The sequence below is a fragment of the Lepidochelys olivacea genome (assembly GCF_965140295.1).
Source record: "Lepidochelys olivacea isolate rLepOli2 genome assembly, chromosome: 5".
NCBI lineage: Eukaryota > Metazoa > Chordata > Testudines > Cheloniidae > Lepidochelys > Lepidochelys olivacea.
Window position 1 is genome coordinate 91,022,035 of NC_140415.1, and position 17,309 is coordinate 91,039,343.

Below are 17,309 nucleotides of genomic sequence, written 5' to 3' on the forward strand. Positions count from 1 at the left end.
ATCTTTTAAATGAAGACTGAAGTAAATAAGGCACTAAATGCTTCAGCCTATGGATTCCTTCATCATTCTCTTACTTCCAATCTATTTATAAAACTTCTTATTGCCTTTTATGTCCCTTGCTGGATGTAATTCATTTTGTGTTTTAACCTTTCTGATTTTGTTCCTACATGCTTATGCTGTTCTGTTATACTCATTCTTAGCTGTTAAACTCATCCTTGTTTCCACTCTTTGTATGATTCCTTTTTGATTTTTAGATCCTTAAAGAGCTCCTTGTTAGGGGGCTTATTCCTTCACCCACTTACTTCCCTGGTCCTTCTCGCATGAACAGAGAGCAACAATACCCGAAGTCCAAAGGTGCAAACAATTCGATGTTTTATTGGGTTGAACTTCCAGCAAGCATGATTCCAGTTTCCTTCCTTAGTATCCTCCTTCCCAGCTCTGACACCACAGAGCCTTACACCTGTGTCCCTGTTCCCATTCCTACCCTTAGCCAAACATGATTCCAACTTCCTTACTCCCATTCCCTGTTCCCATTTCCCCCTTTAGCAAAACATGATTCCAATTTTCTTACCCCCATTCCCTGTTCCCATCTCCCTTACCCACATGCCCACCCCCACCCACTCACTTCCTCATTGACTACAGATTATATAGTAAAACTTGAGTTCTGCTTAGCTATACCTTAACCAATCATTTTCCTGAAATTTAACTAACCAATCCTAACATATTGTAACATGATTATGTAACCAATTATATCCCACCACCTTAATTAGTTTACACCCAGCAAAATTAATTATACAGCAGACAGGAACAATCACAGAACCAGACAGAGATTATACAGACGAACAATAGCAAAGTGGGAACTACAATGACAAGACAACACAGAAGTGAGGATTTCACATCCCAGCTATTGATAAGTGAGTTCTTGCCAGACAGGATGCTATCAAACTAAGTTTCCTTTTACATTTTCTAGGCACTTCCCTTTCTCTGGAGGTGATAGGAATACAATCCTGTCCTGATAGTGCCTAACAACCCAATAGCACCTTATTTCAATGTGACTAGTTTGGAATGTGAGGATGTGACCATTCGCTTCCCAGCTTATGGCTGCCTCTGCTGCTTAGCCAAAGGCCTGAGCCTAAGCACAGGGCCACAAACTGTCACAGTAAGAGAAGGCCCTTACACCAGCAGACAGTGATTTCTTTCTTTTATACCTCTAGAACTAGCCAAGTGATAAGAATACACCTAAATTCTTAGAGTATAGGCCTTTACAGACAGGCCTGAATATCTATATCCTAACACTTCTGATGCAGCCACATCCGTCTCTCATGGGCACTAACTCCATGGGTGCTCCAGGGAAAAGTTAGCGGGTGCTTAGTACACACAGGCAGAGAAGAGGAGGGACTGAGGTGCACCAATGCAGGGGTGGCCCTCCTTGTCCCTTCAATACCTTGGAGTTACAAGTTCATTCTAAACTTGTTTAAATATTTTTAGTATCACATTTTAGTCACTCTTGGTGGGACCTGTGACCCTAATTCATTTAGGCACTTTTGAAAAATCTCACCATAAATTCTTATGCATCTAAATGTATTGTGGGTATATATTGGTAAACAGGTATGTGATACAAGGAGAAGAAAAAGAAAAAACAACAACAACAACTGGATCTATCCCTGTGTGTCCTGGTCTTGCCCTTCAGTGGCTGGAGGCCTCAAAAGAGTATATACATGAATGGAGGTGAGAAAATAACCATAACGAATAATTTACTCAACAAATTTAGCCTTTATTTATGATATAAAATTCCATTTTCAGTTACTCAGGTCTAGATTTCAGTGAAGTTACTCTGGATTTACAACAGTGTAAACAACAGCAGAATTTTGCCCATGGCATTATTTCAGTTCTTGATCTGAAAGACTGAAACTTTTATATTAAGGAAAGTTTGAAGAAGCCACAGGGGCTTTGGACTAATGAAGTTAACCCTGGGTGGAAACCTACAGTATCTAGCATGATTCGTATTGTGACCAAAGCATTTTTGTGTTGAGACACTAGGCATGTTAGAGTCCAGTTAGAGAAAACAATTGTTATTAGACACAAGTTATTTCTCTAGTGAAGGCAACGGTTCAGGAACAGGGAATAGAAAAGAACAATTGGGGAATTTTAGAAATTATTTATCTGTTGGGCCATACAGGCTTTGCCTCTGACTCCATTCCTGGAAAACTTGGGCTAACCTGTAAGATTTAATGACTGGATGTAGAGTCTAAATGTAATTTTTTATCATCATATTCACAAATAACTGTAAGGGTACTCAGGCCTAGATGGGAAGGGTGTGGGCTGAGTTTTCTCTGGTTTGTCTAAATCCTTCAGTGCTAACGAAGGCAAGGGCTTTTAGGAATCACGCTCCTCTTCCTGTATCAAGCACCATGCCATCCTGTATAAAGTATACCTGCAAATATACAGCTTAAAATTCATTTTCCACAAACACTCATAGGAGCAAAGCTCATTTTCTTGAATGTTTTCAGAAAGTGGACACAAAAGGGACTAATGGAATATTATTTTTAAGTTTGAGCAAATACTTGCAGAAATGTTTTTGCATTATTCACCTAGCTCTACACGTTATCCAAGGGTGACCACACTGGAGCCTAAAAGCCAAATGTGGCCCACTGCTGTTGAAATGGAAATGGACAGTTATTCTGGGAGTTGTAGATCTGCCCATTAAGCACCAAGGACAGCTGAGAGGGGAACAACAAAAGAGCTGTATGCAGGCCCCCAATCTGGACTTGGTTTTACATCACCCCTAACCCAGAGTAAGGCCTAAGGGCTACTCTAAACTACACCTGTTTTTCATTGTCCTCTGGGACTGTCACGTCACTGGAGATTGCTGGATCAAAATGTGCTCCAGCCATACTCCCTTCCTCCCTTGGAATTTCTCCTATGACAGGGGATTAAGAGAGGGTGGCATAGAATGGGCTATGCCAGGTCCACTGCATCTGAAAATTCTTCCACAATGTGGCAGCTTTGAGTCTCTTTTTGTTGCCAGAAAGGGCTTAGATCTGGCCCATAGTCTGTTTTGGCAGGGCCTACATTAAAAATAAGGATGGCTATAGTAAATCAGATATGGCCTTTGGGCTCCTGAAATGTTACTAATATGACCTAATCAAAGCATATTGAATTAACAGGAGTCCTTGCATTGACTTCAGTTGTCTTTGGATTGAGCTCATGGTCCTTAATTAGGAAAAATTTACAGCATAAACAATTCTGCAATTAACTGGGATGGGTTTTTTTTTCTTTAGTTCAATTGTCACTTCTATATTCTGTCTGAACATCATTTAAAAATGGGGCAGAAATATAGATTGCTTAAAATCTGGAAATAATGTACAACTCTTTTATTGTCTGTTTTGGTTCTATATGATGATAATAACAAGTACGCATGATGCCATTGTTTCGGAAATGTTAACATAGAAGCTCATGATAGATTTGAATGTTAACATTAGATTTAATGAGAGTACATATCTACTGCAAAAACACCAATGAAAGTGCCAAGGCTCAAGGCCAGAATAAAAAGCAATGAAACCAAAAATGCTGTTTGCTGGGAAATGGTGACATAAATTGCTCACCTTGGGAGATAATAGGTAGCTATCACTTGGCCAACAACGTAATCTAATTTATGGAGGAGAAAACTATTTTTTCTTATCTGAAGTTTCAAAATAGTAAAATCATAAATCCTTAGGAGGGGGGTCATGATTTCAAAGCTAATTTAGCCTTTTACATGCTAGTAGCTCTATTCTATTATCTATTATACTAGTCTGGAATTCCTTGTGTAATGCAGAGGATACACGCGCACACACACATTTGCAAAGAAAATCATTAATGTCATACTACGGCTGGGATTTTAAATACAAAAATCAAAAAACCTAAACCTACCAACCAACTAACCAAACAAAAAACCAAGAAAAAACCAACAAACAAATGGAGGAAAACTTTAACAGGTTTACTTTTTAAAAATAACTACTTATAAATAACTGTGGCTAAATGTTTAGTGTGAAGGAAAAGTAATAAATGGTATAATATGTCAGCTAGGCTTGCTTTTTTCCTAAGTTTTCTATTCTCCCATTTGTTTCAGATTTGTGGAAAAAAAGAAAAAGAATGTGAAAGACACGGTTTCAGAAACACACTGCCACTTTAAGAGGATACAACATGCCTATTAATAATTGTATTACTCCTCTATTATTGTTAAGAATAATGAAGGAATGGCAGCACTGGCCCCGAGCTGAATTTATCCTGAAATGTTTTCAATTAACTCTTGGCACCGTCAGGAAAGCTTCAAACCTTTCCCATGCTGAAATATGGAAAATCTGCAGGGAACATCTCAGCAGGAGTGGAATTTCATTAAAACAAGCACATCATAATTCAACGACTTCTGCACCCTCTTTAAGCCTTTCTATTGATAAGGAGTCTGAGGTGATTTTTATGGATTTGCAAAGAGAAATGATTTCATAAGATCTTTTCAGAGAGTTTGTTTTGGCCCAGGCCTTTGAGTTATCTGCTCTCTGATGAAAAAATGGTAAGACATTTGGCATAACTGTGACTACTAGATAAGAGGCAGAACTGACGAGACTTTAGGAGAGACTTTATCCTTCAGACAACTCCTTTCTGTAGTCTCTGTAGGAACTACACAACTATTTTTCCCAGATCTTTTAAAACTGAAATGCCATTGTAACAGAATGACCCATCTGGAGAGCAAAACAAAACAAAAACCATTTAAATTTCTTTGTAAATATACATTTAACTATATGTATCTCAATGTAATAAAATTTATATTCTTGTGTCCACGACAAACAAAATTACCATCTATGCGGGATTTATGAAGGAAATCTTTTAAAAGGTGGGGAAAGTACAATATTTATTCAGTGCAAAGTACCTGCTTTGTGTTTTTTCCTGCCCTCACTGTTCTCTCCCTTTATCCCTTTTACATCTTCTAGGTGGTCAGTGGTCTCCTCTTCATGACGCATCCAAAGAGTCAGGAAAAAAGAGAAACAATTACACATTTATAAAACTACTGGCATCCATTATTTCTCACAGGAGATAAAACAAAGACACAAGTGCTCCTGTGGGTAGACACCAGACTGGGTATAAGGAGATCTGGGATCTGTATTTGGTTCTGTCACTGTGAGACCTTTGACAAATGATTCAACTGTCCCCTCAGCTTCCCTGTCTTTAAATGGAGATATAATACCTACAGAAATGGGTCTCAACTTTTTCATCACTTGGGACCCCCAAAACACCCAAGGTTTCTTGATATATCCCACCCAACCATGCTGTCATATACCAGATATAGATGGCCTACAAAGCTTCCTTTACAGAGAGATACCAGAGATGTGACTTCCATGAGTTACTTCAATGCACTGCCAAGTGTGGCTGAGCTATTCTCAGGTAAGGTATGTTACACAAAGAGCTACGTAATCGCAAATACAGTTTAGCATTCCATTACATCCCCCCTTCAAGTTTTGCATTCCTATCACTTACAAAATGTCCATTATCACACTGTCTTTAAAGTCCAGCATCCAGGTTTCAGAGTAACAGCCATGTTAGTCTGTATTCGCAAAAAGAAAAGGAGTACTTGTGGCACCTTAGAGACTAACCAATTTATCTGAGCATAAGCTTTCGTGAGCTACAGCTCACTTCATCGGATGCGTGCTGTGGAAAGTGTAGAAGATCTTTTTATACACACAAAGCATGAAAAAATACCTCCCCCCACCCAGATATCTCTGAATCATACTGGCTTTCTAATTACACGACCTGACCGTATAACAACTTGGTCATCCAGCTGTCCACTAGTTGCACTGACTCTCTGTGGTCAGTTTGGAATCTTTGAGTCATCTTCTTGTTCTACATCTATCATCTCTAGAGTTTGCTCTGTTGATTGTTCTTTCTGAGGAACAAACCCTAGATGTTGCTGATTTCTGTTGAACTCTCCACTATCAGCCTCTATCACATATGATCTGGGCAATTAATTCCTTTTCTTTATGACAGCTGGCATTCCTCATCCTTTTTCTCCATCCAGTTTGATGCAAACACAGTCATTAGGTTCTAGACTAAGCAGTTCTCTAACTAAATGACATCTGTTGTAAAAGTGTTCATAAACTCTTTTTGCCTTTTTATTTGATTTGGCTATTCTCTTCATGTCTGGCCACTTTGGAGACTGGAAAAGAACTTGAGTCAGAACAGTAGTTCTGAGTTGTCTTCCCATCAGGATTTGTGCTGGAGGTGTTGAGTCATGTAGTTCAGCAGAGCAAGGAATGTATCTTCCTGCTGTAGGATTTTCTTGGCTGTCTGTACAGCTCTTTCAGTGTCTTCATTCACTTGTGGGTAATGCGGGCTGCTAATAATATGGTCAAAATCACATTTAGTTTGGAATTACTTAAATTCTTCCAGAGTGAATTGTGGTACCTTGTCCATCACTAGTTGGTCTTGAATACCGAAATGAGTAAAAGTGCACTTCAGTTTCTTGATAATACTGTGCCACATTATGACTTTCAAGTACATTATTTCTAGATACCTGCAAAAATAGTCCACTACAACCAGGTAATGATGTCCTCTGAATTCACATAAATCTGCAGTTAGTTTCCTCCAAGATCTATCTGGTAGAGGTATTGTTTTTTAGGGTTCCTTGCATTGTGTTGGTCTGTTAGTTCTGCAACGTTCAGATGCAGATACTTTATGTCCTTGCTGATGCCTGGCCATCACACTGGCTGGTTGGTCCATTCGCCGCATTTTGTTAGTATTTGTTGTCCCTCATGGATGAGGTTTAGGATTTGTTCTCTCATTTCATTTGGAATTACAATGCAATCTCCTTTAATCATGAGTCCATCTAACTTGATAAATTGTCCACAAAGTAGCTTCTTGTCATTTCCAGATGAAGTAAGAATTTTGTTTATAGTTGAGAAAGATTGTGAGATGGGGACCATGGGGGGGGAGAAAATGTTTGTTTTGGGGGGTTGAGTTGTTAATGCGGCTGGTGGGCAGACTGGTACTCTGTGAGCCTATCGGTTCACTGCATGCTAAGCAAGGCATCAAGCAATCCTGAGGTAAGTTAACCTATACTAGTGCAATCACATTTATTGTGCTGTCATTCCCCATGCACTGCTTCTCCTCTCTGATACCTGAATGCTTGTGATATGTCTTGCCCCGATATTCCAAATTAACAGAGTGTTGCTATAGAGTCACAGAGGCACACTCATGCCATTGGAATCCTCACCAGTTAGGTAAGGGAAGAAAAAGTCCCATAGGCACCAACTTCCCCTCTTTCCCGTGAGTGCTCGAAACAATCAGAATAACAGTGAGGATTCCCCCCCCCCGCACCCCGACAGAATCTTATTGCTTGAAGGGACAAAGTGGCCTTTCCTTACTCCATTTAGAGAGAAGATGGAGGCACTACTTCTTCCCGTTCCTTTAGGAGGCCTACAAATAATAAAATGGATGGATGGAACTCCATGATTCAGGGATTAGTCATGACATTTAGAGTCCTTTCAACCTCAGGATACCTGAATTAGTAGTGAACATAAGTAGTTATGAGTGTCCTAAGTGAAATGAGTTAGCTATCTCATTCCAGTTCCCAGCTGATAAGTTTCTATATCACAAACAACTGCCAAAAATTGCCATTAGTTGGCACTTTTGTTGGAAGGCTTAGTGGGGAGACAAAGAATTGAATGTCCAAAGGAGAGAGAATTATCTTTTTTCCCCATATAGAAGGGCTCTCCCGGTTAGTATTAAGGGTAATACTGGGTGGTCAGGGTCTGGAAGCCTGCACTGATACTGTCCATGCTGCATCAGTTCTGTGGATAGAGGACTTCATGATGAAGTGGTTAAAGTACAGCAGTGTGGTGTCAGAAGGTCGGGCTTCTTTGGTTCTGATAGAGGTTTGCAGCATGACTGGGCAAGTCACTTATCCTCTCTGTAATTTGATTTCTCTAAAAAGTTGAAGAACGTACCAACCACATGGAGTGTTGTGAGGTTTAATTCATTAATGTTTGTTAAGTACTTGGAGCTCCTCAGGTAGAAATTGCTATAGAAGTAAAAATTGTTAAAGGAACACTATCAACTTGAAATCTAGAATTTTTTTTTAAAAAGTGGTTACTTATCTCTGAATCCTTCTACCAATTTTTGTGATTTTACAAATATATTTCCTATCTTTTAAAATATTTTTCATTCCCCTGCTGCTGTGTGGACGACCCACACAAGCAGCAGAAAATTACTGTAGTATGCAAATGGAACACTGAAACTCACTACACAGAGAGTATTGTCAAATGCACAAAATATATACACCAAATATCTTTTTTTCCCTCTAATGTCTTACAAATAAGAGCTAAGGTGATTATAACTAACAATAAAGTTAAAAATAACTTCAGAGATGTTATCTATCTGGCATCTTTCATAAGCAAGCAAGCAAGAAAAAAAGGGTGCCCTTAATTTTGTTTTTTAACATGATATCAGTGCACTCTTTGAAATTCTCGAGGGCATCTTTTATAAAATTGAAGTTAGTTACAGATTCCTTCTATGAAAAAGGTTTTCCTATCAACATTCTGCTCTATTATTTACATCGTATAAAATGAATGTTATTGACTCGTGTCAAGACATCTACCCTATTAATCAAATTTACAAAACCCCATGAATTCTCTTTCCATTTGTTTGTTTCACCTAGCAGGTATCCTAACACAGCCCGGGCCTTCTGCTGGGACAGTAATCTTCTTATGGACCGTCAAAAGAACATGATACGGGACAGGAGAGAACAAAACATTGAGCATTCTGAATTAAGGGCAAATTCCACTTCAGTCTCTCACTCCCACAGACAGATTTCTCACACTCTCATCCTTAACGTTCTCACAACTCACACACCCATCTGGCTCCTGCCATAGATTCATAGAATCATAGAATCAAAGAATATCAGGGATGGAAGGGACCTCAGGAGGTCATCTAGTCCAAACCCCTGCTCAAAGCAGGACCAATCCCCAACTAAATCATCCCAGCCAGGGCTTTGTCAAGCCTGACCTTAAAAATATCTAAGGATGGAGATTCCACCACCTCCCTAGGTAACGCATTCCAGTGTTTCACCACCCTCCTAGTGAAAAAGTTTTTCCTAATATACAACCTAAACCTCCCTCACTGCAACTTGAGACCATTACTCCTTGTTCTGTCATCAGCTACCACTGAGAACAGTTTAGAGCCATCCTCTTTGGAACCCCCTTTCAGGTAGTTGAAAGCAGCTATCAAATCCCCCCTCATTCTTCTCTTCCATAGACTAAACAATCCCAGTTCCCTCAGCCTCTCCTCATAAGTCATGTGTTCCAGTCCCCTAATCATTTTTGTTGCCCTCCGCTGGACTCTTTCCAATTTTTCCACATCCTTCTTGTAGTGTGGGGCCCAAAACTGGACACAGTACTCCAGATGAGGCCTCACCAATGTCGAATAGAGGGGAATGATCACGTCTCTCGATCTGCTGGCAATGCCCCTATGTATACATCCCAAAATGCCATTGGCCTTCTTGGCAACAAGGGCACACTGCTGACTCATATCCAGCTTCTCGTCCACTGTAACCCCTAGGTCCTTTTCGGCAGAACTGCTGCCGAGCCATTCGGTCCCTAGTCTGTAGCGATGCATGGGATTCTTCCGTCCTAAGTGCAGGACTCTGCACTTGTCCTTGTTGAACCTCATCAGATTTCTTTTGGCCCAATCCTCTAATTTGTCTAGGGCCCTCTGTATCCTCTCTCTACCCTCCAGCGTATCTACCTCTCCTCCCAGTTTAGTGTCATCTGCAAACTTGCTGAGGGTGCAATCCACACCATCCTCCAGATCATTAAAGATATTGAACAAAACCGGCCCGAGGACCGACCCTTGGGGCACTCCACTTGATACTGGCTGCTAACTAGACATGGAGCCATTGATCACTACCCGTTGAGCCCGACAATCTAGCCAGCTTTCTATCCACCTTATAGTCCATTCATCCAGGTCATACTTCTTTAACTTGCTGGCAAGAATACTGTGGGAGACGGTGGCAAAAGCTTTGCTAAAGTCAAGGAACAACACATCCACGGCTTTCCCCTCATCCACAGAGCCAGTTATCTCGTCATAGAAGTCAGTTAGATTAGTCAGGCATGATTTGCCCTTGGTGAATCCATGCTGACTGTTCCTGATCACTTTCCTCTCCTCTAAGTGCTTCAGAATTGATTCCTTGAGGACCTGCTCCATGATTTTTCCAGGGACTGAGGTGAGGCTGACTGGCCTGTAGTTCCCAGGATCCTCCTTCTTCCCTTTTTTAAGGATAGGCACTACATTAGCCTTTTTCCAGTCGTCTGGGACTTCCCCAGATCGCCATGAGTTTTCAAAGATAATGGCCAATGGCTCTGCAATCACATCCGCCAACTCCTTTAGCACTCTTGGATGCAGCGCATCCGGCCCCATGGACTTGTGCTCGTCCAGCTTTTCTAAATAGTCTCGAACCACTTCTTTCTCCACAGAGGGCTGGTCACCTCCTCCCCATGCTGTGCTGCCCAGTGCAGTAGTCTGGGAGCTGACCTTGTTCGTGAAGACAGAGGCAAAAAAAGCATTGAGTACATTAGCTTTTTCCACATCCTCTGTCACTAGGTTGCCTCCCTTATGCAGTACGGGGCCCACACTTTCCTTGACTTTCTTCTTGTTGCTAACATACCTGAAGAAACCCCTCTTGTTACTCTTAACACCTCTTGCTAGCTGCAACTCCAGGAGTGATTTGGCCTTCCTGATTTCACTCCTGCATCCCCAAGCAATATTTTTATACTCTTCCTTGGTCATTTGTCCAATCTTCCACTTCTTGTAAGCTTCTTTTTTGTGTTCAAGATCAGCAAGGATTTCACTGTTAAGCCAAGCTGGTCGCCTGCCATATTTACTATTCTTTCTACACATCAGGATGGTTTGTCCCTCTAACCTCAATAAGGATTCTTTAAAATACAGCCAGCTCTCCTGGACTTCTTTCCCCCTCATGTTATTCTCCCAGAGGATCCTGCCCAATTCCTCTCCCTATTAGGCTCTTGCCATGATTTTCCTATTTAAAAAACAAAATTTGCATTTTACCTTCTCTGTTCATGGCCCCTCTAGCATTTTGGCATCTGGTTTAGAGTTCTGTTTCCTCTCCTTGTGCTTTCCCGTATTTGGAGAGTTTAAAGCAGTACTGTGTGTAAGGCAGCGATTCCAGAACTCACTCACTCATCATCAATTCAGTATCATAATCATCACTACTGTGGCACTTATGAACACCAGTGGATGATCTGAACTCCATTGTGAGAGGCACTTTCTTTTTCTTTTCTTTTTTAAAGTGTGAGAGAAAATAGGTGACTCAGCCATGAGGGTTATAACCTACTCCTTTTAAAAGGTTCCAGGGGATCTTTAACTTCCCTTTCAACAGCCATCAGAAGCAGGAAAAAAACCACCTCTATTTAATATCTTATCTGTAACTGTACAGCAACACATAGCAATACAATGGAGTGTTCACATTGGGCATGTTGAAATACAGTTGTGAGGAATCAAAATAGCTGACACAATGCTGGCCAGGACTGATGGGTCTACACTGACCAGGTGGGGTTGGTTAAATCCTACTGGGGACAATTATCCTTGTGAAGGGAAACCCTGGTAAGAAATTATGAGACCTTAATATGGAGGGATAATTAAAAGGTGGAAATGGAAAACTCATACCAAGTGGCATTGGGTCGTAAATTGAGATGCATCAGATTAAACAGATGATGGTAGTATAAATGAATACTAATTCCTCATTTTAGCTCTGAAATGACTTCTAGAGGACAAAGCTACTGTTGTTTAACTTAATGTATTTCATGTTCTCAAATAATTTATTAGTGGTGTGGCTGCTGTGGCATGTTTCCCCATCTTCTCACTGGATACTATCATGTGTAGTTTCAATAATGCTGAATTTTGCTTATTAGTGCATACAATCTGCTACTGCTTTTTCAAAAAAAGAAAAGGAGGACTTGTGGCACCTTAGAGACTAACCAATTTATTTGAGCATAAGCTTTCGTGAGCTACAGCTCACTTCATCGGATGCATAAAAATTGGTTAGTCTCTAAGGTACCACAAGTACTCCTTTTCTTTTTGCGAATACAGACTAACACGGCTGCTACTCTGAAACCTACTGCTTTTTGACACTTTAGACATAAACTCTGTTTTCTCTCTAAAATGAAATATATTCATTGGCGTATTTCAAGTACCAGTTTGGATCACAGCCACCTCAGGAAGGATTTGCATTTAAAAATGAAATGATTGACATGGGGCGTACATCTTTTTGTCTACTCTGGTCAGATTCTTATATGGCCTTCATCACAGTAGTAGATGAGATCCTTCCAGGAGTGCATTGAGTGATGTAAGTAGAATCTGCCATGTGTGGTTCTTTCTTTCTCTTCTTTTTCACAAGGAGATTTTTTTTGGAGGGGTTATCACCATTTAAAAAAAATAGTGTAATATATTATATATACACTGCACTATGTTTATATTACCAAAAACCAGGTCAAAGAAATGCATCTTCCCTTGGAGCTGATGTTGCGATGGTCCTTCGTTCCTGTGGTTGTGTTTGTTCTATAGTCTTGGACTGGCCCCTGAGAAAGTTCTGTCTCCTGCACAGAGGAGCTTTATCTCTAGCAATAGATAGGCAGCTCTGTAATGCCTGAGGAGCAGAACTCCTGACTACCATTCTCATTTTGGTGCTCAAGGCAAATTTCTGGGTATTCTGGGCCCAAATGGCACTTCATGAATTTTAGTGGCATGTCATTATTGATTAAACTATGAGAATTGGTTTCTTTCACACCTCTCAGATGATCCATAGAGGGAGCTGTTAAATCCATTTCATTATACTGCTTGATGTGTTGTGCAAGATGATGCAGAAAAATGGCTACAGGGTAGGAACCTTGTAGCTTTTTCACCTTCCTCTGGACCATTGAGTAGCTCTCAAGCAGCCTTTAGCATCAGGGATCTGATCTTTCACCATTTAAGCCAATGGTAGTTTTGTCATTAACTTCAGGGAGTGCAGAACTGGGCCCAGGGATTCTGAGAATATCACATACAATAATTTTCTTGCAGTTGCAGCCAAGCAAGCTTTAATTGGTCTTTTCTGTGTTAAATAAGATAGCATGCAAAAGTACTGTATCCCTTGATACAGGTAAATATATGAATGTTGTGCACTCCACCTACAAGTGGTTGTACATATATTCTTTTAAATGCGTAGTTATTGTTTAATGAATCCAACCCGAAACTTGTATTTCTTAATGTATGTAACATTTCACTTTAAACCATATATTATTCTTTGATTTTGTGAAGCACAACACAAGTTTGGTAATAACAATATCTTATATAATTATTCTTATGTGGCCCCTCATTATCACAGTATCTGAGTGCTTCACAATCCTTAAGGTATTTATTCTCACAATTTCCCTGATAGGGAAGTATCCCCATTATACAGATGGGGAACTGAGGCACAGAAAGACTAGGTGACTAGCCAAAGATCACACAGGAAGTCTGAGGTAGGGCAAGAATTGAGCCCATGTCTCCTGAGTCTTAAGCTCATGCCTGAATCACTGGATAAAAACAACTATTACTGATTATTATTACTATTAATTTAGCACTATGAATTTTACAGTGGAACTTCCAATTGATGCCATTGGGGAGTTCTGCTAAAATCCTGATGGCGCAACAAAAGTTCTTTTAATTTTAACAGTTTTATTGTTGTTATCATCAGTATTATTTTAGCAATATAATATCCTTATATTGTCTCAAGCATAACTCATTCTTTATAAATGCATTGGTGCTTACCACACATTTATATCCATCCCAATCATTCTCTCAGAACTAGACATTAGGAAGTTCAAATCCAAATAGTTTTCAGATCCAAGCTCCCACTTTGATTTCATCACATCAAACCCTTGTGGAGATCAAACCTTTGAAATGAGAAAAGATTTTTAATCCAGTTACACCAGATGGGGTCCAACTCTCCAGGTCCTGAGAGCTACAGGATTAGAATTTCTCAAACTTCCCCCACCGCCCCCCATCCCCACATATGCGCGCGCACACAGTCACAGACATACATACAAATGTACTGTCTAACTCCTTTAAACATTTTTAATAAGATGTATTCTAAATTAGCCACTGTACAAAAAGTAGGCAGCCTTTCTCTCTCTTTTTCTGACCTATGAACATTCATACTCACCATATGGTTATTTCTGGCATTATTTTGCATGTCTTTTATTATTCAATCAAATGATTTGAAGGAATGATGAAATTCAATCTATGACGTTATAGTAAATGTGATACAGCATAAACCTCCGTATAACCATGATATTATTTTCAATAGGGTTGAGCAAATTTTGTTTCACACTTTTTTCACTTTCTTTTTACCCATAAATTAAAAAAGTGATCTCTGATTCAGTCTGCAATAAACTTTATTTTTTACACTAAATGTTGTATGGAAGTAGAAATTAGCTAGTTCCTTTATCCTATTTACAGTTATCAGAGACAAGGGATCATAGTTGATGTTCTCAGATTCAAATACATTTTTGGGGACAAATATTACATTATAAAGCTGAATAATCCACTAGTATAATTATAAGAATCCACATACATTAGCCATGTTTAGCAATTCCTGGATTTTGGTAAATTTGATATATTTAAACTATATCCACAAAGTATATATATATGTATTGCTACTAAATGGTTGGTATGTTGCTCTGTGACCCATGAAATGGGATCAAGAAATTAGTCATGAGCAGAAAGGCAGAATATGAGATGGGTAAAAGCATCAGTGAGAAAACAAAGCCGTGTTTAGTTTGTGGCAATTGCAGTTGGCATTCCTCCAAGGTATGTGTGTGTTGGGAGGAAGGGTTGTATGTCTGTGTATATTTTGTTTGTTTAATCTTTTTTTTATTGTCTAAATTATCCAGAACTGAGTAGGCAAGAATTGTAGATGTTTTTCAGCACAATACAACTATAATTTGTGTAGTTTCATTCAAACTGAATCCCCAAATACTTATATAATGTAATTCCCAAGCTATATCATAAGGAATGACAGAGGCAGAGATAAACTAACAGAACTAGGTGGGGGAGAAAGTGGTAAACTTTGTGTCGTTTTGTTCCTTTTCCAAGGAACAAAAAGACAGGCAACAAGTACCTTAAAAAAAAAAAGCAATCTCTCTAAACCCCATGTTTACAAGTCATTTTCTTTTTTTCCCCCTTGTGAGTGAAAGTAAAGCAGTTAAACTTTCAGCACAATGAGCAACAGCCCAGATTTATAGGGACCCCTCCTGGATCCTTTGCAAGTTCAATGATGGGCTCCCCAGACCAAGCCCCAGAACTGTCACTCCAAAAGGGGGGGAAAGGGAGGTTTCTCTCTCTCTCTCTTTTTTTTTTAAATCACCATTTATTATTAAAACACAGGCTTCCAAATGGCTAAGGAGAAGAGGGGTAGGGATGGGGGAACTGATATTTCTCCCCTCTTCCTTGTGTGGTCCAGTGTACTTAAAGCGGAGGCCTGTCTAGATTTACTGAGAAGGAGGAATGAGCTGATTTAACATGGATTGCAGCACAACAGAGAGAGAGAGAGAGAGAAAAGCTTCCAATCAAACTGTGAACTGTTTTGGTGTGTGTATGTGTAGGCATGTGTGAGTGAGTGAAGTGTCCAGTCTCTAGGCACCTCCTTTCTGAACACTCAAGGCCAGATAATTAATGTGACAGACAATTCCCCTTAACCCCATCTCCCCTCACACATGAAGAGCCTGAATCTGGGTCAAGAAGTAATAAGGGTTCCCTTGCAGTGAATAACAACAAAACAACAACCCATTCCCTACCCCACACCAACAAGCAGTAATCAGCTGAGAAATCCAAAAATATATGAACACGTTATCTTTAAATGTGAGGGAATAAACTATGCCAGTTTAAGCACCTTCATAACTGCAGACTTGTAGTGCTTTAATTATACTGGTATAGTTATAGTACACATAAAAGATGTACTGCTTTAGGGTTGGCAGTTTTGGTTGGATGTGTTCCTGGAGGTTTCATCACATGACATAATCTTTAATTCAAGCTTAATCTGTAATTCCTGGACTATCCTGGAGGATTGGCAACCCTAACTGCTTTAGCTATACTGGTATAGTTGAAACAGTACATATTTTGTGTATTGACGAGGCTGTAATGTTTTATACCCACTTTGCACACCTGTAAATGACAACACAAGGTGCAGAGCAGTAGCAAATCACCCCTTATTTTTCCCTCCTCTACCATTTACAGAGCAAAATTATGTCACAGTTTCTGCCCAAAAAATAGATTTACATTAATGTTGCAAAAACAGCATTAATTCTGTATCTATATAAGAGGTGGCTACAACACTCCCACAACCCATGCACAGTCTCTCAACTGACATTATTTGTGCCAAGTAGCAATCTGTGGGGGAGTGTGGAGCATGTGTGATCAGGGGATATATTTGCTAAAAATTCACAGAATATATCCCCAGACTAAGTCCTCAATGTGCATGTCCCCTCTGTGGGTATACGCATGGAGTACCTGTCAAAGACTCGCAGAGCCAACTCTCTGAAGATTTTGAGGGATCAAGAAAAAAAGCAAAACACTTCTGTTCTGTCCTCTGTCTGACTACAGATTTTCTGGTAGACATGTGAGCCCAAACATCAGGTGGGATTTGGCTCATGACGTGCTGGACTGATATTTTCGTGGTCCTATGCACTGTCTGAATTATCTACATGTCCTTCTATCAAGGGGCAGAAAACTACATAAAGATAAATTCCTGTTAAAATATTTGTATTAAAATCTTAAACAGGTTTTAATTCTTGCTTCTTGCATGCTGAGTCACTGGTATAACTCACTGCAAAAGTCTGACTATCCCTTCAGCTGACTGATGTTTAAAGACATGGAAAAGTTTTGCTGTGGAAGAAAATAACCTGTCAACAAAGTGACACATATATGGGATGATTTAATAGCCGGCAACCCTTTATAAACTACAGTAAATTAATTATGCAAGCATCAAACCCTCATGCTCTAACCAGTTAACCTGGAATGGATAGAAATAAAGATACAAAGAGCCCACTTGTGGTACCCTTGAGTTGGTGAGCACTGACACAAACAGTCCCACTTATGTTAATGACTCATATGAGGAAGTGAGCACCAAAATGAATGAGGGCTATAAAGCTATGTGCAAAAGAATTGAGACAAACTGTTGACATGCAAATGATTGTATATTGTAGGCTGCAAGCATTTTATATTTGTAATATTTTTGTATGTTATGA